This window comes from Cibotium barometz, chromosome 2 (genome assembly GCF_041138505.1).
Source record: "Cibotium barometz isolate CiBa-2024 chromosome 2, ASM4113850v1, whole genome shotgun sequence".
NCBI lineage: Eukaryota > Viridiplantae > Streptophyta > Polypodiopsida > Cyatheales > Cibotiaceae > Cibotium > Cibotium barometz.
The window spans coordinates 43,093,541-43,120,793 of NC_141047.1; the positions used below are offsets into that span (position 1 = coordinate 43,093,541).

The following is a 27,253-nucleotide window of genomic DNA, read 5'->3' on the forward strand; positions in this document are numbered from 1 at the left end:
CCTGAGATGATCCCAAGCACGAAGTAGACTGGCTGTGAATTTGTCCTCAAAGGCAGGACTAAAACCATGGGCTCGCATCTTTGTGAAGATCCATCTAGTTAGTACTCTGCGGCCATGGGCCTCCAAAGCTCCAAGTGCGGGCTGAAATCCGGGCCAAGAGGAAATCCTTCCAAGGCTCACCACCGGATTGGAGTCCTCTAACAATTAACTTACCCAACAGGGCACGGCTTTGTATAGCTGGATCAATGAGACCTAGCCCCCCTCTGCTATGTGGTTGAATGATCACTCTCCATGCCACCTTGGCCCTGGCTGGCCTCCCATCACTTCCGGCCCACAAGAAGTTCCGAATCAAACGCTGTACCTGGCCAATACAAGCCCAAGAAAAGGCCCAGCACGAGGTGTACCACACGGTGGCAAGTAGTACCTGGTTTGCCACCACCACTCTGCCTGCTAGGGATAGCCTCGCCGAGCTCGAGTATAGAAGCTTCTTCCGAATACTCAGAAGAAGCGGAGCGAGTGCTGCTCGGGAGAGATATCAATGCCAACCTGGCAGTCGAGGTATTGGACTGGAGTGCCCCTCGAGATCCACTGGAAAGCCTCAACTGGTCACCAAGTCGGGGTGGGTGGTGAGCCTACCCAAAAACCACATGACTTGTGCCAATTGATCTGTGCTCCTGATGCACGGCAGAAAATCTCTATCGCCTCCGCGAATCTCTGAAGATTCCCAACATCTCCAGCAAGGTAGGCTGCTGTGTCGTCTGCAAACTCTGAGTCCAGTAGCTCCTCTTGTGTGCGGAGGGGAGGCGCAATCCCTGAAGTCCGGTCTCCTGGGTAGATAGAAAACTACTCATGGCCTACAAATAGAAAGAAGTACGGTACCAGAGGACAGCCCTGTCAAACCAAGCGGGAAAGGGGGAATCTGTCACCTTGGGCTCCCTGAATGAGAACCTGCCTGTGAGAAGCTGAATAAAGTCCTGAGACTCCGCGAATCCACTCCATGGGGAATCCCATCCGGCTCATAGTGCCCTCTAGAAAGCTCCAATCCACCCTATCATAAGCTTTAAAGTCAAGGACAATGAGGTCCTGCTATCGCATCGTGGCTGAAGCCGTCGCCTCCCAAAAGGTAAAGATGTTGTCCAGAATACTCCGATCTTGAACAAAACCAGTCTGAGTGTCATGGATCAAGTCTAGGAGGGAAGGCTGAAGTCGCCTACTGATGGCCTTGGCCAAAATCTTGTAGGGAGTCCCCAGAAGGGTGATGGGTCTCCAGTGCTGGATCTCCAATCTATCACCACCCTCCTTGGGAATCAAATGTATCAAGCCCTTTGTGAGCCCCCTTGGCATGGCACCTGTGAGCATACTATCATTGAAGGCAGCGCGAAGGCCACCTTCCATGAGGTCCCAATGGCGAAGAAAGAAAGAAGCAGGAAGCCCATCCGCCCCCGGGCATTTGTCACTGGGTAATGCCTTCATCGCCTTCGCTAGCTCCTCTGTAGTGAAAGGGGTCAATAAGAAAGACCGAAGAGAGGGGGGAACCACCTCTCTTGTGTGTCTCCAGACTCTCTCGTGCACATCCATCACGTGGGGGGATAATGGGGCACTAGTGAGAAGAGACTGGAAGAAATCCGTGGCGATGGCTCACCTGCGGGGTATCGAAAACAATAACCCCAACCTGGCCACGTAGCCTGCGAATACCATCTCTCCTTCTGTGAGGGCCGGTTATCTCAAAGAAGTCTCTAGTAACTCTATCACCGGCCTGAGTCCAGAATGAGGCCCTGACATGGTATCTCCTCTCCTCAATGGACCGAATCTCTGTGCGGGCAGCAGTGATTTGACTCTCAATCCACGGGCTGTCCGGGGAACTCTCCTGAAGATGCTATAAAGAGGCTAGGCCCCTCCTCAGACTCCTCTCCTGCTCCCAAAATCCATCCAATCTCCTTTGGGCTGCCTCCTGTAAGAAAATATTGACCTCCCCAAGGCCCTCATCCAAAGTGCACGCTGCAGATCCTGAGGAAAAGTCCATACCTGCCCATATCTGCTCAATCCGGCTACAAATCTCGGGGTCCTGAATGAGGTTGTCTGGAATCCTGGAGCTCGCATGTCTGTCATGCCTCCATGGGTCCTCTAGGGACAGAATAACTGGGGCATGATCTGAAAATGTAGTGCCTGCCAGAATACCAACCATGCCTCCATGGCTGCAAGCCTAATCGTCCACATAAAACCTGTCCAGCCGAGAGAGGTTGGGGCCAGTTCTCCGCCTATCCGATCGAGAAAAGCTAAGACTCCCAAGGCTGTGCCCAAACTCTTGAAGATGCCAAGGGTCCTGTCCCCTAAGAATTAGTGTCATCTCCTCCCTTGCAGAGTACTCCACCCCTGAAATAGTGGTCGTGCCACCTCCAAGTCTGTCCTCTGCTGCCTCTATCTTGTTGAAGTCACCGCCCATGCACCAAAAATCAGCCTAGGGAAGGGCTTGTTGGACAGTGCTCCAAAAGATAGCTCTACTTGTAGTTGCATTCGGGGCAGAAATGCTGAGGAAGCCAATGGTATCCTCTCCAATTAGAATGGTAACCCACTAAGCATGTCCTGGAACTATGACTCCTGATCCTGTCACAAGACGGCAGAAGCTACTCACTGACAAAGAGATACACTCCTCCCTGCGTCCCTGAAGGGCCGAAGAATGGAGACCAAAAAGTATGACTCCTGCTTGGTAGAATCTTCCCGCAGCGGCGGGTACGCCCCTCAGTAAGATGGTGCTCTTGAAGGAAAAGAATGTCTATAGATCCCCCCGCCATAGCTCGATGCAGCTCTCCTCTAAGGATGCCTTGTCTCTGAAAGCACCGAGGCCCCCCTAAGCTCTGAATGTTCCACGAGACAATCCTCATATCAACCTCAGTGTGTGAGGCGGAACTACCGGAACTGCCCTCCACTCGAAGAGTCTTGGGTGCGGGCTTAGACGGGGAATAGTCACAATTTGTCCTGGTGCGGAGTCGCGCCAAGGGGGCGTGGATCCTGCCCTCCATGTACTGCCACTCTGCCCGAGCGCGAGAGTATGCATACTCCATGCTCCATTAATCTTAATTGAGGTATCTGTAAGAAGGGGGGGAGGTACTGTGAGAGGTATGCATGAACACAAACAGCAGCACCTCCAGGTTGGAGGTCACCATCTCCCCTCCCTGGTCTCTGTGTGCTGATCCACCAAGCTCCATCCTGGCCAAAGGCCATAGATGAGTAAGAACATCGGTGATCTGGAGATCTTGGAGATGATGCGATAGCTCAACTGCCTGATCCTGTATGGTAGCGGCCACCGACTTTGGATCCAACTCTGTCTCAGGGCTGCGCTCAAGGGGAAAGAGAAGATCATCGCGCCATTCTTTGGCGTAGAGGGTCTGGAGTGGTGGAAGACCACACATACTCGAATAGGGGCTACAGTCTCCTCGAACATGTCTGTCCCTTCCGTCGAAAGACACCGGTGGTGAGGCCACAATGGTCATCTCCACCGGCTTTGAGAAACGATGAATCAGGCGGCGAACGGTACTTGTCGGTTGTCTCCTCTCCGGGTCAAGGGCTGCAGGGGGCCGACGGGAATACTTTGGAGAGGCGGGGGGGGGGGGGGGGGGGATCGTAGGCACGGAGAAAGAAGAAAGGAAAAATGGAGCGACTGCGGGGAGAGTCGGAGGTGAGGGTGGGGGAGGGGGAGGGGGGGAGGCGAGGGGGAGAGGGAAGGCGGAGAGGTTGGAGAGGAATGCTGCTGAGAGGTATCCATCGGAGAGGAAGGCTGCTTGGGAAGGCTCGACGAAGTGAGGGTGGGGTCAACCTGCCCCACTAGGCATTGAAGGCCAGAGGAGAAGTCGCGACGAGGAATCGGCCGCCACCTCAGGTAGGGGACCCTCTCCGTTGACTGGACGGCGCTTGCCGTCTGTGGGTGGCCGTCTGTGGGCGGGTGCTGTAACAAGTGCGTGAAATGGTTCTCTGACAGAACCAAATCTTCCTGCATGTTGTCAGATTGGCGCGCACGGCGGCGACGCTCAGCTCAGCTTTGGTGCTCGGCTGGCAATCGGGGCAGGGGCCAACCGTATACCACTCTCCGGCTGATGGGTCATCCATGGTCGGAACCTAGTGCTCCGCGGCCTTGGAACCTACTCCTCCGTCTGCCCCTTGATGAGGATCAGAGTGGGAAGTAGGAGGGGGAACCACTTGGGGCGGTCGCCTACTTTGATGCCGAGGGCAAACTCTGGCCAGATGACCCATCTATCTGCAAATAAAGCATTGGCCTCGAAGGCCGGAATACTTCACTCGCTGCATAATGGGATCGCCCCGAAGACTGGGAATAGATATCATGTGAGGCACAAAATCCGGCGAGGCAATACAAATGCGGAGAGATGGAATCCCTGCTGCTCGTGCAAGGACTGAGGCAGCAGTGGGGGGGTTCCATCACTCTCCCGATGGCACCACCAATCACTAGGAGAAGAGGAAGGTATTCCTTCTTGAGGCCTGGAAAGCAGACTGTCATGCGAAAGCCTGAAACTCTAGCTAATGGGTCAGATGCCGGGAAAGCCATGGAGTCACCACTGATAGAGCAGTTATCTTATGTCGTGCTCGTCGGCCACGCCCATCAGGATCCCGACCACGACATCCTCACCATCGCCAGATCAGAGCCATTATTGCTTGGCATCGGAGGCGCCTACCTCGCTTCTATGACACCTCTCCATTCTAGACAGCCCCATGGCGGAGATACTTGATCTAAGGAGAGGGCAACACTTCAACTGATCAGCATACATGGATCTACCTGATATACGTTTTCCATTATTTTCCAGTATTTTCTACTCAGTATCATCTCGGAGTCTTGCAGTTCTGTTCTTATAACTGTAGGACAATCAGTTTATTGTACTTTTTTAGTCTTGTTCTCTTTGAGGAGACACCAACTTCAGATGTACTCTCAGTTTTGGTCTCATAGGCCATTATGGCCTCTTAGAGACGTTGATATATCATTTCATTTCTTCTCCCCCGAGCGTTGTCTGTACAACAACAGTAGCCTCTCTCTCTCTCTCTCTCTCTCTCTCTCTCTCTGTGCACAGCATATTATGAGATTCGAGGGCGCTACCATTGCCTTTTCAGAGAGGGATTTGGAGCACTGGCTAGAGTCATGGACTATTGTGATCAGCGATGCTTGGGTTTTTATCTCCTGGAGGTCCGCAGGATCAGAGAGTCTATCATCAGGAGCAGACGCCAGACTGGTAGGGAGTCCACACAGAGACAGATTACTGACTTCTTTAGAGGGACTACCCGGGAGGGGACACAGCCGACAGCCCAGCAGTGAGCACCTCGTGGGACTCTAGTTGAGAGAGCTATCCAGTTGGGCAGATCTAGACGCCCGAGGGTTCGCGGATCCTCACATCGGAGACGGTGCCTACACCGGAGGATTTTTTTGCGAGGCATCGGGCTCGCCCGACCAAGCATCTCACTATGGCAGATATCCAGGCCATCCGGCAGAGACCCATGCTAGAGCTCCTAGGATGATTACGACTCCAGCCATATAGTGTTGTACTCACTGTCACTTTTGTACTCCCCCATATTCATGTATTCATGTATCCATGTACTCATGTACCCCATTTTGACGAGTAGCATTAGCTTCCCACTCTCCCAAGTTGCTGCTTCCGGATGCCCCCCCTATTGATGTATTGTGGGGCTAGATACTTAGTTCTTTCTTTTCTTTTCCAGACAGTGTATCAGATGTCACATGGTTGTAACTTTGGTCTCATAGGTCACTTTGGCCTTTTGAAGACGTTAATATAACATTTCATTTCATTTCTCTCTCTCTCTCTCCCCATTTTGACAAGTAGCATTAGCTTCCCCCCTACTGATGTATTGTGGGGCTATCTCTTTTCTTTTCTAGATAGTGTATCAGATGTCACATGGTTATAACTTTGGTCTCATAGGTCATTTTGGCCTTCTGAAGACGTTAATATATCATTTCATTTCTCTCTTCCTTGCCCTCTCTCTCTCTCTCTCTCTCTCTCTCTCTCTCTCTCTTCTCTATGTGTGATGGTGTTTAACACCACAGCACAGTGGGTTAGGAGGTCAGTACCTACCTTTACATATGGTCAGGAGACAGTGGAGTATACAAATGCATATACTTACCTTGGTGTGGTTTTTAGTGGCCCACTATTTTCCTTGAGGAGAGGAGCGGAGACCAGATTGACCAGAGCTTATGCAGCATTGAGGAGACTAGAGACGATGTGTTCGCAGGTTCAGTTTCAGGAACCTCGAACAAAGCTCTGGCTCTTTGACACTTTGGTCACTTCAGCCATGCTGTATGGAGTGGAGATATGGGGACCCTCAGTGGATCACCACAGCCGAGCTGGTAGCACTGATGGATGGAGACGTATGGAGAGGCCCTTGGTTTCTATGATTTCCCGGATGATTAGGGCCAAGGCCTCCGTACCACGTGATATTATTCATGCAGAGATGGCTGCCCCCCCATTGGTAGTAGAGGCACTCACTCGATCAGTCTCCTTTATACATAGCACTCGGGCTCTCCATAGAGACAGATATGCTCGCTTAGCCCTGGAGTCTTCACGACAATTGGCATCACAGGGAGACGGATCATGTTGGTATGCACAGATGACAGCTCGGTTCCAACTGCATGGCTTTAGTATGGACAGGCTACCTCCATTTCAGTATTCCCTAGATGCACCCTCCCTCTCTCTCACACGGCCAGAGATTACCAGACTTATTAGGCAGGACTTGACTCAGGTGGACACTAGGAGGACATGGATACAGCCGACACACGAGCTTGGTACAAAGATGGCTTTCTATAGAGATCATCTTCTCCAGCTCACGGAGGATGCGTTTGTGATTAGACCCAGCTACATGGATACTCATCCTTCTCATGGGGTACGGTGTGCTATTGGTCAGATGCGCACATCCTCACACCAGCTAGAGATTGAGACTGGCATATTCAGAGGAGTACCAACTGAGGCCAGGATTTGTCAGCTGTGCTAGATGGAGCCAGAGACAAAGTTACATTACATATGTCACTGTCCAGTATATTATGAGATACGAGGCCGTTTTTACTGCCTGTTTAGAGAGGGTTTCGGACCACTTTCTTAAAGACGTTAATATATCAGTTCATTTCTCTCTTCGTTGTTCGCCCGCCTCGCCTGGGCTGGCCCGTCCCTCTGCCTCCCTATTCCCACCCAGTCTTCCTCAGGCCCCCAAGGTAGCAACATAACTTTCTCTCTGCTGAATCTCTTCTCTTTTCTCTACATGGCTTGACTCCCCCACCCCCTCCTGCTGCTGCTGTTTCACGCTGTGCGCAGGTGTCATGGATTAATTTCTAGTCCATTGGCTGTGGGAAGTACTGCAAAAAGTCATGGCCAAGACCGGAGTTAAAGAGGAGCTCGTGAAGGTGGAGGACAAGCTCAGCACAATTATCAAAGAAAACAAGAAGATGGTCGACTCTTCCGTTACCGCAATCATAAACCGCCTCTCCAAACTCAAGAAGGGATTTGACAAAATCCAAGAGCTCGAAGAGCGAATATGCAAGCAAGAGGCTGAGATTTCAGCCTTAAAGGAGGAACTAGTGGAGGCCAAATTGCATGCTAAAAGTCAAGCGGCTGAAATCTCAGCCCTCAAAAAGGAGTTGGAGGCCACTTCACAAGGCAAGCTTGAGGATGGAAAATTTCAGCCCTCCTTTATTGAAGAGCTGAATACCATCAAGGAATAAAATGAGGATCATTCAAGAGGAGGAGGAGCAACATAAAGAGAAGACATCTGCATGGGTGGAGGTGATCACAGAGACACAAAAGAAGATGGACGAGGCGGAGAAATGGATCAAGGTCGCCAAGAAAGGGAAAGGTAAAGAATCGCCACCCATCCCCACTCCCACCATCATCAACATGACTCTTGAAGAGGAGCAAAGGAGGAAGACCCGGGCCTTACATGTACGAGTGTCCGGTCTACAAGACCGCGATGATGCGGAAGGGGAAACCAAGGAGCTCTTCTCTATGATGGGCATTGAAGCCACGCACACAAAGGCATGGAGAGTGGGAAAGAAGAGAGCAGGTAGTGGCGAATCTTCCAAGGAGAGAGCACTTATCATTCGTTTCCCCTCCATGGAAGCGAAGGACTTCTTGAAGAGACGTCCTACACTCAAGAAGACAGGCATATTTCTTGGAGATGACCTCACACTCTTGCAACTTGCCCACATGAAAGAAGTTATGCCCGAGATAAGGGCAGCCCGAGAGAAAGGGAAAGTGGCCTTCTATAGAGATGGTAGAGTGGTGATTATGGAGAGGCGCTCTTCATGACGGCGCGAGACCTATGGGACTACACTCAAAGTCGCTACTTGGAATTGTAATGGATCTCTACACCTTGATGTAGGGGCTTTTGAGGATAGTTTCATTGGGAGGGACATCATCTTCTACTGTGAGACGCATCAGGCTCCTGGACAGTCCATGCCCCATGTTAGTGGATACCAATGGGAGACAGCTTGTAAACAGGAGACTTGTTCAGAGCATAGAGGACGGGGCTCAAGAGGAGTGGCAGTATTGTTTAGAGAGGAGCTGCAGCCACTGATACATATATTCCGCAGAGATGAGCAGGCTAGGTACATGTGGGTTAGACTGAGGGCAAAGACGGGCAGATATCTCTACATTTGCTCCTAGTACATCAGTGTATGCATCACCTAGCGGGCAGTCTCCCTTTTCTATTTTGGATGATGACATTTGGGAGTTCTCCAGGGATGGTGACATCATTCTCTTGGGGGACTTCAATGCCAGGACCGCCCATAACCAGACAGTATTTTATGATACCTCAGAGGAGATGTTGAGGGAGCTTGATGTTAGGGATATGGGCCTATCTAGACTCTCACAGGATGAGGAACATAGAGTGTATGGGCGGTATTTGATAGACATGGGGACTGCACATGGATTGGCCATCCTGAATGGCCTACAGAGATTTCCGACAGTGGGCGGTTTCACTCGCTTTCCACATCGGCATGGTGCTAGTACAGTGGACTATGTTATGGCTCAGCCCATTCTCATTCCCTCTTTTCAGGATTTTATGGTAGGCACTAGGCCAGTTGGAGTAGCAGTGGATCAAGCTATCTTGTCCTTCACTCTCACATTTCAGTTCAGCACCGCTCCATTGGGACAGGTCTCCACACACACTCATTATACTTTTACGAGGGAGACTGACATCGTGTACACGGACGAGATATACAGACGCTTATGTGCCGAGGAGCCGGGACGGCCATTAGATGAGCTTACTCAGATATTGATAGAGACGCTTCATGCTGCAACATTAGAGGCATATCCCCATAGTCAGCCTACACGAAGACGTTCTGGGAACATGCCCCAGAACAGTTGGTATGATGAGGAGTGCAGAGAGATGAGGATCAGATTACAGAGAGAGGTGCTCATGGGTGTTACCACTCACAGACAGTCACGGATTACCTTCCGGCGCCTAGTGCGACGGAAGAAGAGGGCTTATCTTGCTCAGTTAGAGAGGGATTTGTATCAGTTATTTATGAGTCAGGACTCAGGCGAGGCATGGAGACTATTCCATGAGCATTCACCATCACCAGCCATTACCTCCACAGAGATTTGGGGTGAGTATGGAGCATGCCTGTACACAGCACCAGGACAGCCGCCCCTGCCAGACCCATCGGAGCCATGCCCAGAGACATGTGCTTTCTTTACTGCTGAGATGGTAAGGAAAGCTATTGACAGGATGAGGACTGGGAGAGCATATGATCATGATGGTTTGGTAGCAGAGCACTTTATTCATGCCAGAGATATGCTTGCAGAGCTTATTGCTATGATGTTTAACCGAGCCATGTGTGAGGGTTTTCCTGAGACTTGGAATATGTCCACGATTGTGCCTATCTTCAAGTCAGGGGATCCCATGCTTCCTGGGAATTATCGTACCATCATGATTGGTCACACATTGGCTAGATTATATGCATCTATTCTTGAGCAGGAGTTGAAAAGATGGGCAGAGAGAGAGGGCATACGTGCATCAAGGTAGGCAGGGTTCAGGAGAGGTTTCTCCACTCTTGACCATATCTTGACACTCAGAGCTATTATTGAGGAGGGCAGATTATATGGCAGGAGGATTTATTGTTGCTTTGTGGATTTCCGCAAAGCTTTTGACACAGTACCGAGAGCCAGACTGATGCGCAGACTACAAGAGATGGGAGTGCCCACAGAGCTGATTTGGGGAATCATGGCTTTATACAGGACAGTTGTGGGGCAGGTACGTACTACTCAAGGTATATCTGAGATGGTTCACTCCACTATTGGGGTGAAACAGGGCTGCCCCCTTTCTCCCACCTTATTTGGGTTGTATGTGGATGAGGTTTCGGACTATGTAGAGCAGGAGGGTGACAGAGGAGCACAGCTAGCAGGGACATGGATTCCGTTGTTATTGTGTGCTGATGATATTGTGCTGATCTCAGATTCTCCAGAGGGGATGCAGCGTCATTTGGATGCATTGCACACGTTTGCACAGGACAGTGGATTGTTTGTTAACCTTAGTAAAACCAAGGTGATAGTGTTTAACACCAGAGCACAGTGGGTTAGGAGGTCAATACCCACCTTTACATATGGTCAGGAGACAGTGGAGTATACAGATGCATATACTTACCTTGGTGTGGTTTTTAGTGGCCCACTATTTTCCTTGAGGAGAGCAGCGGAGACCAGATTGACCAGAGCTTATGCAACATTGGGGAGACTAGAGAGGATGTGTTCGCACGTTCAGTTTCAGGAACCTTGAACAAAGCTCTGGCTCTTTGACACTTTGGTCACTTCAGCCATGCTGTATGGAGTGGAGATATGGGGACCCTCAGTGGATCACCATAGCCGAGCTGGTAGCACTGATGGATGGAGATGTATGGAGAGGCCCTTGGTTTCTATGATTTCCCAGATGATTAGGGCCAAGGCCTCCGTACCACATGATATCATCCATGCAGAGATGGCTGCCCCCCCATTGGTAGTAGAGGCACTCACTTGATCAGTCTCCTTTATACATAACACTTGGGCTCTCCCTAGAGACAGATATGCTCGCTTAGCCCTAGAGTCTTCACGACAGTTGGCATCACAGGGAGACGGATCATGTTGGTATGCAGAGATGACAGCTCGGTTCCAACTGCATGACTTTAGTATGGACAGGCTACCTCCATTTCAGTACTCCCTGGATGCACCCTCCCTCTCTCTCACGGGCAGAGATTACCAGACTTATCAGGCAGGACTTGACTCAACTGGACACTAGGAGGACATGGATACAGCCGACACACGAGCTTGGTACAAAGATGGCTTTCTATAGAGGTCATCTTCTCCAGCTCACGGAGGATGGGTTTGTGATTAGACCCAGCTACATGGATACTCATCTTTCTCATGGGGTACGGTGTGCTATTGGTCAGATGCGCACATCCTCACACCAGCTAGAGATTGAGACTGGCAGATTCAGAGGAGTACCAGCTGAGGCCAAGATTTGTCAATTGTGCCAGATGGAGCCAGAGACAAAGTTACATTACATATGTCACTATCCAGTATATTATGAGATACGAGGCCGTTTTCGCTGCCTGTTCAAAGAGGGTTTCGGACCACTTTCCAAAGTTATAGATACCAGGATCAGAGATGCCTGAGATTATACTTGCTGGAGCTTTGTAGACATAGAGAGGGTCTCTTGAGAGGGAGAGACACCTACAAAGGTAGATTACAGACTTCTTTCGACCAGAGATTGAGCAGTGAGGCTAGCAGGCATTGCAGCTAGCCCCAGAGTATAGCCGCACCAGAGGTACACTGATTGATCGGGCTATAGAGCTGGGGCAGTCCAAGCGCCCCAAGATGAGAGGCCCATCCTGACACCGACGGAGACAACAACAGAGGATCAGGACCATACTAGCACGGCATGGGAGACGTCCAGTTAGAGTACTCACCATGGAGGACATTGAGGATATCCGCCATTGACCGATGAGAGACATCTTTGGATAGTGATGTATATGATGCTTACCTTTGTTGCTGGAGTTTTCCTTCCGAGATGTTATCCATTAGGACCTCCTAGTACCTTACTTTTCCTCATAGTTGTTTCAGTTTCAGTTAGTTGTTTAGTTGTTTTAGCTTTTCTTACCTAGACATTGTATCAGATCCACCAATTGTTGTAACCTTTTTGGTCTCATAGGTCAGTTTGGCCTTTTGAGGACGTTAATATATCATTTCATTTCTCTCTCTGTCTCTCTCTCATAGGTCTCATAGGTCAAGTAACTTTGGTCTCATAGGTCACTTTGGCCTTTTGAAGACATTAATATAACATTTCATTCATTTCTCTCTCTCTCTCTGGGCGGGGAGTTTCGCTGGGCGCACAGAACTGCACACTGAATTCTCTCTCACGCTCTTGTGAAGGGTTCGGCAGGAGACCCAAAGCCACATAGGCGATTGGTTGATCCTCTCCTTGGGCACACAGTTGGTGGGCTGCAGCATACGTGGGTGATTTTTTTTTAAAAAAGCTGGTCGACTGGGCACACAGGACAGAAACAATCTTCTCTCTCTCTTTGGCGACAGGTCTGGACTGCACGTGGTAAGACTTTTTGGTGTGAGAAGGCTAGCGGGCTTGACCTGTGCTCCTGCTCTATGCGCACCCACCCACCTACACGCCTCTTTGCTCTACTCTGTGCCCAGCTAGTTCTCAGGTCTGCGCCCTTTTCCCACCCACCCTTGCTCAGGCCCCCAAGGCAGCAACTAGTAGGGGAAAACATGTCTCAACCCCTGGAGGGGGAACATGATGGTGAGACAACCTTTCACACCCCCACGAAGGCACCAAATGCCTACCGCAGAAGACTGAGGGAAGGAATCATGTCCCCTGGCTCACGAAGGATTACGAAGATGGCCCGACAAGATGAGACCCTTTATGAGGAGATACAGCTTCACATAAGGACAGAGATGAACACCATGCGAGAGGAGCTTGAAAAGGAATTGACCGAGCAGATGCATGCCCAAAGGAAAGTGATATACGTGTAAGGTCCCTCCCAAGCCATGTATGTATGTGTCTCTTTTAATATAGATTTCAATAAGGAAAGAGAGTGTACTTAGAGAAGAGTGAGACAATAAGGCTAGAAACATTAGGAAAGTGTTAGAATAAAAATATTAACTCCAAAAAATCCTAAAAGAAATAAGAACATAAGAATAGTTCTATTAAGAGATAAGTATCCCCAAAAATAGAATTTCGAGTTTAGGTGATAAGAGATCATATTTAGAGTACTTTTACACATTTAGAGTCCATGCATACTAAAAATGTGGAAAAACAACGCGTTTCTAAAGATGGTGCGTTTGTGGCTATATACACACGTTTTTGCCTATTCTGCCCGCGTTGGCTTGTAGACCAGATGCCTTCCCGTTCTTTTGACTGGTTACATGACTATATTCTGAGTTTTTATTAGAGAGTTATGGCCGAAACAATTCGCTGTTTCTGTCAGGGTCTTTACATAGAGAAAACTGTGAGAAGATAGCAAGTAGCCTCAAGGTAATCCTAGAGTTTGAGATGCATTTATCCCTTTATTCTTATCTAATATCTCAGAAAAGAAGATTAGATTGCTATAGTCTTTTGGAGGAAGAGACCAAAACTCCATAGCTTTTCTTTTAGAGAAAGAATAGTATGCCGTAGCCCTGTAAGAGAAGGTTATTTTGCCATAGATCTTAGAAAGAGAGAAGAGTCACAGTATGAGTAAGAGGAGATAAAGCTTGGAGATGATTGGATGATTTCAATCATAAGAGAAGGTATTAGAAGACTCTATATTCTAAAGCTCTTGTTAATAACGAGCAAAGGCAATGATAAACGACAAATTTCTATAAGGTATATACATATTTTGTTTTTCAATTATATATCATTCTTAGGGGTTGAGGTATGGCCCCGGCTTCTCTATTGATTGTTACAGTGATCTATTTGATTGATTTACCATTTAAAGTTGGTATTCTTTTAAACAACAGCATATGTCTTAATAAAGAATGTCTTATCGCAATCTCAAGTTGAAATACTAAAATCTGTGTGAGAAAATGATTGTTTTCTTAAGAAGGTAACATGGATTCTAGTCTTATGGTTTAGTGAGTAAATGGATTGTTATCTTGGTTAAATTAAGGTACACGTACAACTTCTCCCTGCCTTGACGCTGCCCCGTTCTTGTGCTTGTGTAGCCAGACGGCGGAGACGTTAGTAAGGCCCGGAGTTGGCCCATGGTATCCCTCATACCATTGGGAGAATGAGGTTTGCCGATTGAGGCAAGTGATTGTGATGATGCTGCCTAGTTCTAAGGGCCCAGGCTAGTGCGGTGAATTAGCCCACCCTAGTGCGCAGACATCCCTCTGAGGGGCGGGAGGATCGAGCGATGGAGCCTGAGAGGGCGACAGGCCGGCTTGAGTCCTCGCCAGCGGCCGATGATGAGGTGTATGGTCCCGTAGGGTTTTGCCCAGCATGTGGAGGCTGGAAGGCCGAATTCTAGATCATCGGCGATATAAAGGAAAAGAATAAGAGAGCCAGTTTGGCTTGTATGAAATTGATTCATGTTTAAACTTTGTTTTTATAAATCTTATCTTTGGCATTATTGTATTGTGAAAAAAGGCAAAGGCTGTTTTAATAAACCTTGTGAAAGGGCCTTAATTAAGGAACATGTTTGTTTATGTCAAACAGTGTGGTAGGATTAATTAGAAAACAAATTGACGCGTGAGTAGGGTGGAAAGTGGGAGGATGGAATGCCCCAACGGCACCATCCTACGGACGGGTGGACCTGATTAGTCGGGTAGCTTTCCAACATATTTAGTAAAAGCCCTACGTTAGATAAATAGGTTCTCGAGCAATTCTATTTTAGAAGACTAGGCCAACGGCTGTGCCTTGCATGGATGAGGAAAAAAAGCGTTGTCTCTAGGAATCAAGACTAGTAGTTACCCAAATTATGATCGATTACCCTATGGGTGATTTGATTTTTAGGAGACCACGCTCCCCCTGCGGGATAGAACTAGGGCTTACCTATGAATCGTATCCTTGAATCTCTGCATGGTCAAGGTGTCGATGAGTAGGAAATTTTCTCCAAGTTTAGACTTAGTGGACTATCTTAAGCGTTTCCCCCATTGTGGAAGGGGGGGAACCTTACAAGTGGTATCAGAGCCGATCTTAGTTCCTAGGATTTGTTTTTCAAAGGTTAACTGTCAAGGGATTAAAACAAGTGATTGTTTATCATATGAGGATGAATCAATCATCTCTACTGGCCATAGAAGTTGTTTGAATATCCTCACATGTTGAGACAATCATCCTATGAAATTGTTCTTGTATCTTGGGGGTGCACACGCAAGATATTTGTACAATAAATTTGAGAAATGAGATTGGGGAGAAAACCTTTTGTGAAGAAAACATAGGGTGATCAAATTAAGAAACTAGTGAGAGACTGAATGACTAGAAGGATAGACCGAAACTTGTTTAGAGAAATTTTCAGGATATATCTCATTAACTTGCATATTATAAATTATTAAGATTGTAACTCCATTAAGATTTGAATAGTTGACGTGTGAATGCCATCCATTCGATACTATACACTAGGACGATCATCCAAGATCTTTAATCCATCTCAGACAAACATGGGTCTTGGATGTGTAATTCCCAGAGGATCATGCTCTTAGATGTGTTAATCCCAAGATACCAGATGTGTAATTCTAAAAAAAATGAAGATCTCAGATGTATTAATCCTGACTGCCTTCAAATGTGGTGTTATGATAAGTATTTGATAGTTTTGAACTTTTAATGGATACAATGAAAGAAGCAAGCTCACCCTTGCTCGCGTCTAAAAATCGTAAGAAATGCTAAATTAGTTGGAAGCATTGTTGTCAATCTAACCATTGGAGCTAGAAAGTTAGAAGCATTATTGTCAATCTAACCACACTGGAGCTAGAATCAGTTATGAGATACCATGAAAGTACACCTTCGTGAAAGGTTTTGTCCTCTAGGATTTAATGAACGAATTTTTGGAGCTAACCCAAGAAGGAAAGACCCTAAAAGAATACCACCAAACTTTTGTTACACTTCTCCGATTTACTCCAGAGATGGATGAGGTAACTCTTCTCCATCGATTCATTTGGAAGCTTAATCTACCTTTGAATAACCTCATCATAAGAATGTAAAACTATCCTCTATTTTAGAAGCCATAATTATAGCCAGAGACTGTGATAAAGTTTTTTTATATAGAAAGTGTCGAGAAGGATATGAGTCCTTCCATGTTAATCAAGAAGAGGTCTCCTAATTCAAGAGGAACGTCAAGCCCACCCCTGGCTACAAGGAATCATGAGCTAGAACAAAAATTAGGTCAAGAAATAGGGATAGCTGGGTTAAAGATAACCGAATTCAACAGGTATTTCTATGAGTAAATAGAAGAGGATTGGTGCAAGATTCATGTGAAGTAATGTGCATATGAGAGGTATATGGATGCATGAATTTAGGATAATGAGGCCAATTAACTTTAGAATAATAAAGACCTTTTGGAGGCACAACAAAACGAGCCAAGCATATGAAATAAATAAATCTTTAAGAATAATATTTAGATAAAAGAGGATTTTTACCTAGTGTGGGGACACCACTTTGAAAGAGACAAGAGGATTTACTTAGATACTACCCCAGCTCGCGAGATGAGGACATCTCGAATCTTTTAAGTGGGGGAGATTGTAAGGTCCCTCCCAAGCCATGTATGTATGTGTCTCTTTTAATATAGATTTCAATAAGGAAAGAGAGTGTACTTAGAGAAGAGTGAGACAATAAGGCTAGAAACATTAGGAAAGTGTTAGAATAAAAATATTAACTCCAAAAAATCCTAAAAGAAATAAGAACATAAGAATAGTTCTATTAAGAGATAAGTATCCCCAAAAATAGAATTTCGAGTTTAGGTGATAAGAGATCATATTTAGAGTACTTTTGCACATTTAGAGTCCATGCATACTAAAAATGTGGAAAAACAACGCGTTTCTAAAGATGGTGCGTTTGTGGCTATATACACACGTTTTTGCCTATTCTGCCCGCGTTGGCTTGTAGACCAGATGCCTTCCCGTTCTTTTGACTGGCTACATGACTATATTCTGAGTTTTTATTAGAGAGTTATGGCCGAAACAATTCGCTGTTTCTGTCAGGGTCTTTACATAGAGAAAACTGTGAGAAGATAGCAAGTAGCCTCAAGGTAATCCTAGAGTTTGAGATGCATTTATCCCTTTATTCTTATCTAATATCTCAGAAAAGAAGCTTAGATTGCTATAGTCTTTCGGAGGAAGAGACCAAAACTCCATAGCTTTTCTTTTAGAGAAAGAATAGTATGCCGTAGCCCTGTAAGAGAAGGTTATTTTGCCATAGATCTTAGAAAGAGAGAAGAGTCACAGTATGAGTAAGAGGAGATAAAGCTTGGAGATGATTGGATGATTTCAATCATAAGAGAAGGTATTAGAAGACTCTATATTCTAAAGCTCTTGTTAATAACGAGCAAAGGCAATGATAAACGACAAATTTCTATAAGGTATATACATATTTTGTTTTTCAATTATATATCATTCTTAGGGGTTGAGGTATGGCCCCGGCTTCTCTATTGATTGTTACAGTGATCTATTTGATTGATTTACCATTTAAAGTTGGTATTCTTTTAAACAACAGCATATGTCTTAATAAAGAATGTCTTATCGCAATCTCAAGTTGAAATACTAAAATCTGTGTGAGAAAATGATTGTTTTCTTAAGAAGGTAACATGGATTCTAGTCTTATGGTTTAGTGAGTAAATGGATTGTTATCTTGGTTAAATTAAGGTACAGGTACAACTTCTCCCTGCCTTGACGCTGCCCCGTTCTTGTGCTTGTGTAGCCAGACGGCGGAGACGTTAGTAAGGCCCGGAGTTGGCCCATGGTATCCCTCATACCATTGGGAGAATGAGGTTTGCCGATTGAGGCAAGTGATTGTGATGATGCTACCTAGTTCTAAGGCCCAGGCTAGTGCGGTGAATTAGCCCACCCTAGTGCGCAGACATCCCTCTGAGGGGCGGGAGGATCGAGCGATGGAGCCTGAGAGGGCGACAGGCCGGCTTGAGTCCTCGCCAGCGGCCGACGATGAGGTGTATGGTCCCGTAGGGTTTTGCCCAGCATGTGGAGGCTGGAAGGCCGAATTCTAGATCATCGGCGGTATAAAGGAAAAGAATAAGAGAGCCAGTTTGGCTTGTATGAAATTGATTCATGTTTAAACTTTGTTTTTATAAATCTTATCTTTGGCATTATTGTATTGTGAAAAAAGGCAAAGGCTGTTTTAATAAACCTTGTGAAAGGGCCTTAATTAAGGAACATGTTTGTTTATGTCAAACAGTGTGGTAGGATTAATTAGAAAACAAATTGACGCGTGAGTAGGGTGGAAAGTGGGAGGATGGAATGCCCCAACGGCACCATCCTACGGATGGGTGGACCCGATTAGTCGGGTAGCTTTCCAACATATTTAGTAAAAGCCCTACGTTAGATAAATAGGTTCTCGAGTAATTCTATTCTAGAAGACTAGGCCAACGGCTGTGCCTTGCATGGATGAGGAAAAAAAGCGTTGTCTCTAGGAATCAAGACTAGTAGTTACCCAAATTATGATCGATTACCCTATGGGTGATTTGATTTTTAGGAGACCACGCTCCCCCTGCGGGATAGAACTAGGTCTTACCTATGAATCGTATCCTTGAATCTCTGCATGGTCAAGGTGTCGATGAGTAGGAAATTTTCTCCAAGTTTAGACTTAGTGGACTATCTTAAGCGTTTTCCCCATTGTGGAAGGGGGGGAACCTTACAATACGAAACGCTGTAGGAAGAGATATATGTCCAATTGAAGGGAGAAATGCAAGCCCAAGTACGGGTTGAGATGGAATTAGCCCAAGTACGGGTTGAGATGGAATTAGCCCAAGCCTTGATGGCCACGGAAATGAAAAAAGAGATGCAAAAATGGAAGGATGACATGCTCCGAGAGATTGGCACAACAGTTGCATCGTACGAAGGCACTTTGAAGACATGTATGGCTGACCGCGAAAAAGACATCATAGAAATGCAAAACACTTTGGAATCATGTAAGGCAAAAGTGGCTGCAGGTGAGAAGGAAATGCATTCATGGGCTGAAATTGCCAGTGCCACAAAGAAACAAATTGAGGAAGTCAACCCATTGATTGAAGTAGTAAAAAAACAGAAGCATACACCAGTCAATAAAGTAGAGGTGATGAATGCTGCATTGGAAGAGGAAGCCAAGAGACGGGCATGTGCCTTACATGTACATGTAGTTGGGTGGGAAGATAAGGGAAATCCCCAAGAGGATGCAAAAGCTCTTGCAACAAAAATTGGAGCCACTGATGTACCCATTACCAGAGCATGGCGAGTAGGCAGAGATGAAACCAGGGCGAAGATATTGATCATCAAGTTTGGTGACTTGGAGAAGAAGAAGGCCTTCCTCTCCAAAAGGATGGCCCTTCAGGGGGAAAAGATTTATTTAGATGAGGACCTTACACCGGCACAGATAGCACACCGGAAGGATCACATGCCACGTGTGCTTGAGGCAAGGAAAGAGGAAAAATGGGCGGTATACAGAGATGGCCGAGTCATCATTACGGAGAGGAGGCCCGCTTGACGGTGCGTGGCCTACGAGACCTTGCGATATACGGTGTGGAATTGCAACGAAGCCCTTAGAACAAATGCAGAATACTCTGAGGATACTTTCAGACACAGTGATATTGCTATGTATACGGAGACCCATCAATGCACAAACAAGAGGCTTCTTGACGTATGGGGTTATAGATGGGAATCAGTTTTCCGCCCTCAGCCACGCACAATGGGAGGTACCAAAGGATCTGGAGAAGTGGCAATACTTTACAGGGAGGAGCTTTGTGACAAAATACATGTGGTACATAGAGATGCAGATGCGAGGTACATGTGGGTCCGAATATGCAGAGGGGGGCTCCGCGAGCTATATGTAGCGGTATGCTACTTTCCCCCAGCCCACTCCAGGTTTCCACCACCAGGAGAGTCGCCCTATATACCACTATATGATGATATCATGAGGTTTGCCAACATGGGAGACATATTACTATTGGGAGACTTTAATGCACGTATAGGCACAGAGTAGAGAGAGCTGTATGATACTCAAGAGGCTATGTACCGGGAGATCATGGTAGAGGATGTAGGGTTGCAGAGATCAGCACAGGATGAGGGGGAGATTACAGATTATGGCAGGCATTTTCTCACACTCGGGAGTGCACATGGGTTGGTCATATACAATGGCTTATCGTACTCCGATTACTGCACGTGAGGCATGGCATACTTATGCTAGAGAGCTATATGATGCACCAGGACAGCCCCCCACCCCCGCTCCACTGGGAGCTAGACCGGCTAGCAGCACCTTTTTTACTATGCAGATGGTGCTAGATGCGATGGACAGGTTACAGAATGGAAAGGCACAAGATCATGATGGGCTAGTTGGAGAGCACTTCTCATATGCACGAGACACTTTGGCTCCGCTCATCGTACATGTGTTTGATCGTGCCATTTGTGAGGGTTTCCCGACAAGCTGGACAGAGCATATCATTGTACCACTCTTTAAGAGTGGGGACCCCATGGTACTAGGCAACTACAAGACGATCATGATTGGTCATTACTTGGCCAAACTACATCGCTCTATATTGGAGTCCGAGCTGAGCCGATGGGCAGAGAGGCATGGTCATCTAACACATGGGCAGGCTGGCTTCAGGAGAGGATTTACTACCTTGGATCACATACTGACACTTTGGGCACTTATTGAAGAGGGCAGGGCACATAAGAGAAGGATATATTGCTGCTTTGTGGACTTCTGCAAAGCCTTTGATACCGTACCACGTGCCAGGCTTATGCACAGATTGCATGACATTGAGGTACCCAAGGATATGCCGTGGGGGATATATGCTTTGTATGAGTCTATGACAGGCAGAGTCCGAGCTCCAGGCGGACTATCTGATAGTGTGACCAGCACGATAGGGGTGAAGTAGGGATGGCCGCTATTGCCCACCCTCTTTGTACTGTACATTGATGCGGTCTCTGATTATGTAGACATATTGGAAGGCCTAGGGGCATGCCTGGCAGGGGTGTTGATACCCATCTTGTTATATGTTGATGATATTGTTCTAATCTCAGACTATCCGGAGGGATTACAGAGACACCTTGATGCATTACAGGCTTTCTGTGCGGATAGAGATCTGACAGTGAACCTTGGGAAAACCAAGGTTATGGTGTTTAACATCACACATGCATGGGTGACGAGATCAGAGCCTCAATTCACTTTCCGAGGGGAGCCGGTAGATTACATCAGGTCATATGTCTACTTGGGGGTTACTTTCTGATGGGGAGAAAACAGCAATTAGGGTTAGGTTAGAGTATTCATGGGAGACATACACAGAGAAGAACAAGAGAGAGAGAGTTGTGGGGATAAGTCAACTCATGAGGCATGAGTGTGTGACTCCCCTATCACACATGTATATTGCACTAGTACACATAGTGCACTTAGTACATTAAAAGTACTAAGTGTACTATGTACTATAACTTATGGGCTTGTACACACTATAAGGGTGGGCATAACGCCTTTACTCCAACAACCTCCCACTTAAAGGCAAAGTGCCCTTAAGTAAAGGAAAAGAAAAAATCAGCATGTACATAATAATATACAAGGCCATATCAAGGCTGAAAACTGGCCTCATCCAATGCCCATCAAGTGTCTGCAATGAGCAAACCGCTCCGGAGGCAAACTCTTCGTCAACAGATCAGCTGGGTTGTCATCCGTGTGAATCTTAACAAGCTGAATTTGCTTGTTCTCTATCACCTCTCTGATGAAGTGATACTTCACATCCACATGCTTCGTCTTTGCATGAAAGACAGGGTTCTTTGCCAACTGGATGGCACTCTGACTGTCACAATGCAACAATGGAATATCCCCTGTATAGCCCAAATCAACCACTAACCGAGATAGCCATAATGCCTCCTTGCAAGCCTCTGTGGCTGCAATATACTCGGCCTCTGTAGTAGATAAGGCAGTGCACTTCTGCATCCTGGATATCCATGACACAGCACCTCCTGTGAATGTAAACACATAACCGGTAGTAGACTTCCGGTTATCTGGATGACCGGCATAATCAGAATCCGTGTAACCATGCACTAATGCATCCTGTTTGCCAAAGCAAATGCACAAATCCTGTGTGCCCTTCAGGTATCTCATGACACCTTTCACTGCTTCCCAATGCTTCTTGCCAGGGTTGGCCATGTATCTAGAAACCACTCCCACTGCAAATGCAATGTCCGGCCTAGTAGCAACCATGGCATACATGAGACTGCCACAAGCTGAAGCATACGGAATCTTGGCCATATCAGCCCTGTCTCTATCTGACTGTGGGCTGTCCATAGCACTGAGTTTCACATATGGAGGCAAAGGAGTACTAGCTTTCTTCCCCCCGTCCATATTGAACCTCTGCAAGACTTTGCCAATGTATTCCTTCTGAGACAAATACAACACATGCTGATTTCTGTCCCGAAGTATCCGCATACCCAAGATGTGATTAGCATCACCCAAATCCTTCATATCAAAGGTTTGATGCAGCCTCTGCTTCAAAGCATCCATCTCTTTACGAGATTTCCCGGCAATCAACATATCATCAACATACAAAATGAGAATCAATAGACTGCCATCCAATGCTTTCTTGGTGTACAAGCAGTGATCTATGTCACTTCTCCTGAATTTCTGAGATTTCATGAATGTATCAAATTTATGATACCATTCTCTTGGTGCCTGTTTGAGTCCATAAAGACTCTTTTTCAGCTTGCATACAAGCTTCTCCTTTCCACTCACTGCATAACCCTCTGGCTGCTGCATATATATCTCCTCATGGAGATCACCGTGAAGAAAAGCAGTCTTCACATCCATCTGAATCAAGTCCAGATTATCATGCGCAACTAAAGCCAACACAGCTCTAAGTGTGGTCATTTTGACCACTGGAGAGAAGATCTCATCAAAGTCCACACCATATTCCTGCTTGAAGCCCTTAGCCACTAACCTGGCTTTGTATCTTGGCTTTGCATCTGGTGCAACTTTGAGCCTGTAAACCCACTTGCATGGCAAAACCTTCTTGCCTGCAGGCAAAGGCACCAACTTCCAAGTTCCATTTTTATGCAGAGAATCCATCTCTGACTTCATGGCACGCTCCCAAAGAGCCTTGTCTGCCCTCTGTAAAGCCTCTTTATAACATGAGGGCTCCCCACAGTCAGTAAGCATCAAATAGTCAACCCCTGGAACAAACCTGTCAGGGGCTCTGGAGGGTCTTGTGGACCTCCGTACCCAATGACCATCATTTGCAGGTTGCTGTCCAGCCTGCATATCACCCATTGGTGGCTCCTGTTCCATGCCATAAGGCTGAAATATCATGCCCGGTATCTCCTCCAACTGTGGTATATCCATAGGGATATCTTCTGCCATATCTGGCTGTCCATTTGGACCATTTTCAGCACCATTTAAGGGCTGGTTTTCCTGTTGTAATGGCTGATTTACAGCCCTTTGTTGTTGTCCATGATGTCCATCATCATCAAAGATGACTCTGCCAGGCTCCTGTTGCCTTGCAGGCTCCTTATACATGCATGTTTCATCAAAAATGACATCATTGCTGCGTATGATCTTTCTATTCATGGGATCCCAAAGTCTATATCCCATTTCACCTTTGTCACCATATCCTAGGAATATGCATTTGTGAGACTTAGGATCAAGTTTGGTGCGCATTTCCCTGCGTATGTGCACGTACGCAACGCAACCAAACACTCTCAAGTGCTTGTATGACGGAGGCTTCCCTGTCCATACTTCTTATGGCACTTTCCCACCAAGCCTCGTGTTAGGTGACCTATTTATAAGGTGAACGGCTGTCATAACAGCTTCAGCCCAAAAACCATGAGGTAATGCAGCATGTGACAACATAGAACGGACCTTCTCCTGTATGGTCCTGTTCATCCTCTCTGCTGTCCCGTTTTGTGGAGGATCATAAGGAGTAGAGAGCTCCCTCTTGATGCCTTTAGCATCACAAAAGTCCTGAAACTGTTTGGACATGTACTCTCCACCATTGTCGGAACGCAAAGCCTTCAGTGTTTTTCCAGTTTGGTTCTCAACAAGAGCAACAAACTTCTGAAACACTGAGAATGTATCACTCTTCAAACGAAGAGGATAAACCCACACCTTGCGTGTGGCATCATCAATAAAAGACACAAAATATTTGCCCCTCCCAAAGAAAGCTGAGGCATCTCACATACATCTGTATGCACAAGCTCTAACTGAGCATCTTTCTGTCCAAGAGCTTTCTTGTGGGGGCACTGTAGTTGCCTACCATATATACAATGCTCACAAAACTGAAAACTTGAAAACTTTAGAGAAGGCAAGTAACCCAAACGAGACAATTGCTCCATTCCTTTGACACTCATGTGTCCCAACCGGCTATGCCACATAGAAATTTCCGGCAGCTCGGTTGCATTTACATTAGCATGGTGACAAACACCTGCATGCATGAAATAAAGAGTGTCCACCTTAGAGCCTCTGGCAACAACCAGTGAGCCCTTACTAATCTTCCACTTTCCACTACCAAATGTGGTAACATAATCAGCATCATCAAGCTGTCCAGTAGAAAGCAGATTCTTCTTGATCTCAGGCACATGCCTGACATCATGGAGCATAAGCTGTGAGCCATCTGAAAACACAAGCCTCACATCACCTCTGCCAAGAATCTTGCATGCATGGTTATCACCCAAATAAACCACTCCTTCATTGCCAGCAGTATACCTGACAAACAAGTCTCTGCAACCTGTGACATGAAAGGAGGCACCTGAATCAATGATCCATGAGTGCATACCATGACCACCTGTAAGAAGTGATTGGGCATTCAAGTCCTGCAATCTCTGCCACATTCCCCAAGCTGTCTTCTCTTCACGAATGCTGAAAAGTAATGAGTCTGACACAGACAACATGATAGTAGATCTTGCCAGCTCATCCATATCTTCCCATTCTTCAGCAGTAAGAGAAGCGGGCATTACACCCCTTTCTTTGATAGGCTTGTGCTGCTTTTTCTGGAGCAACACATTGTAGCACTGGGTTTGCCAAATATCATAATTATGCGAGCCTTCAAGCTTCTTGATGTGAAGCAATGAAGAGCTCTCACCTGTGGTTGCCATAGCAATATGCAACCTGTAAATGCCTGACTCCCTGCAAATGTGCAAACACTGCACCAAAAGATGTGCAAACACTGCACCCTAAGCACACAAAGTGCTCACAAATGTTCTCCCAAGCTTTATCTCCCACTGCGGAAGCAAGAATGCAACTTTTCTCCCACTTTATGTGATGAAAACACCAAAATCTGGTTGCTGCAGATTTTGGACAGCACCTTAAATGTGCTCTATTGCCCTTCCAAAGTACTGTACAGCAGTACTAAGTGCTCACCTGTAATGTACCAAACCTGTACCGGCAAGTACAGCAGCTGAAATTGAACCTTTTGGTCACTCAAAACAGTGTACAGCCATGCCAAAACATGCACAAAGCTGTGCCAAATCTGTACCAGCGGGTACAGTAGCAATAAATGCTCTCCTGGCTGTCCAAATGAGTGAAAATCAGACTTTTACAGTCCTGTATACTGCATACAACAGTCCCGAACAGAAATTGGGCAAAAGCCCCTTGACTGCAAGCTGATTTTTGAGGATTCAAGGCATAAATGTCTTGCCTGCTGCTTTGCCAAGCTCAACAAGCATACAAACTTGAAAAGCCCCTTGATTTAAGATCAATTTCTGATCATACATGGTACATTGACGCACATGAAGGCATTCAGAGTGTTCACGATGCTTTTCCCTGGCCACATATACATCCAATACATGAAAGCCCCTTGATTTACAGGCACATTGAGTGCTTGTAAGGCATCAGCACATTATCCACAGCATCAAATGCGATCGCCTGCATGCAAATCAACCAAATCGGCACAAAAGCCCCTTGATTTGCACTGCAATTTGCTGCAATTTTGCCCAAATGTGCGATTTTTCACATCATACAGCATGTATGAGTGCTTAATTGCACAATTACATCAAAAGCCCCAAATTTCGACATCCAATTTCCTGCAAATTGATCCTGATTTGACCAATTTCCTGCAAATTTATCCTGATTGTGACCAATGTCACCCAATTTTGCCAATTTTGCTCAAAAATTGAGCAATTGGGCACCTGTACCTGCTCAATTGATTTAATTGATAAGAAATTCGCAAAAATTAAAGGCAAGTACCTATGAAATTCTGAATTTCTCTGATTTGCAGGTTGATTTCTGTTCTGTTGCAGGAGAGGAGGGTGTGCTAAAATTGGTGCTGCTCTGCAGAAATCTTGATGTTGATGCAGATGCAGTTGCTGCTGCAGTTGTACGATGTACGGATGGCTGGGCTCATGTGGAAGGGCTGCTGTGTGCCTGAAGTAGGGTTTGCAGGTTCCCTCACCAGCCCATAGTCAGGGTTTTGTTTGACCCTCTCTGATTAGTCCATCTCTCGAGCCCCCCTTACGCCGGCGCCTGGTAGCCGGCTTGTACTGCCCGAAGAGTGGCCAGCTTAAGCTGGCGGTGGCGCTCAAGCGAAACGCGTGTGTATGTTGTGGCGAAAAGTCAAGAGTCCCGACGGGTGCAGCCAAAACAAGAACCACGGCGGCCTTGTGTATTCGCCTGTTTCGCCTAGCGCCAAGCTGACGACTTGCAGTCGACGGCTCTATCCGCCTTGTGGCCAGCGTTACACGGCGCCACAGGGAAGCGATGCACGGCACTTGACTCTTTTTGCTGCCCGTTGCTTTGCCCGTCGATTCCAGCGCCACGCCTTGTGAGCGTCCGTTCTTTGTGTCCTTGGCTTCTTCGCTCGCCTAGAGCCAGCCTACACGCCTGAAGTCGACGGGCTCCTGCTGCTGCACTACTGCCGGGATGCCTCCTCTGAACTGCGCTAGTGAGTAGCTGCAGCTTGCTTGTCCTCAGCAACACCTGAAGAGAATCCTACTTCTTTCTCCTCGAAGGAACTGAAGGCTCTGATACCAGTTGATGGGGAGAAAACAGCAATTAGGGTTAGGTTAGAGTATTCATGGGAGACATACACAGAGAAGAACAAGAGAGAGAGAGTTGTGGGGATAAGTCAACTCATGAGGCATGAGTGTGTGACTCCCCTATCACACATGTA

General features: G+C 46.7%; 2 pseudogenes across 1 annotated transcript in view; both read left to right on the forward strand.

The window, feature by feature from the left end:
- LOC147641100 (uncharacterized) overlaps positions 1–26,512 on the forward strand; it is a 41,747-nt pseudogene extending 15,235 nt beyond the window's left edge.
- Positions 1–27,253, forward strand: part of LOC147641099 (mechanosensitive ion channel protein 1, mitochondrial-like) — a 96,057-nt pseudogene that overhangs the window by 53,745 nt on the left and 15,059 nt on the right. The gene's annotated exons all lie outside the window — the stretch shown is intronic.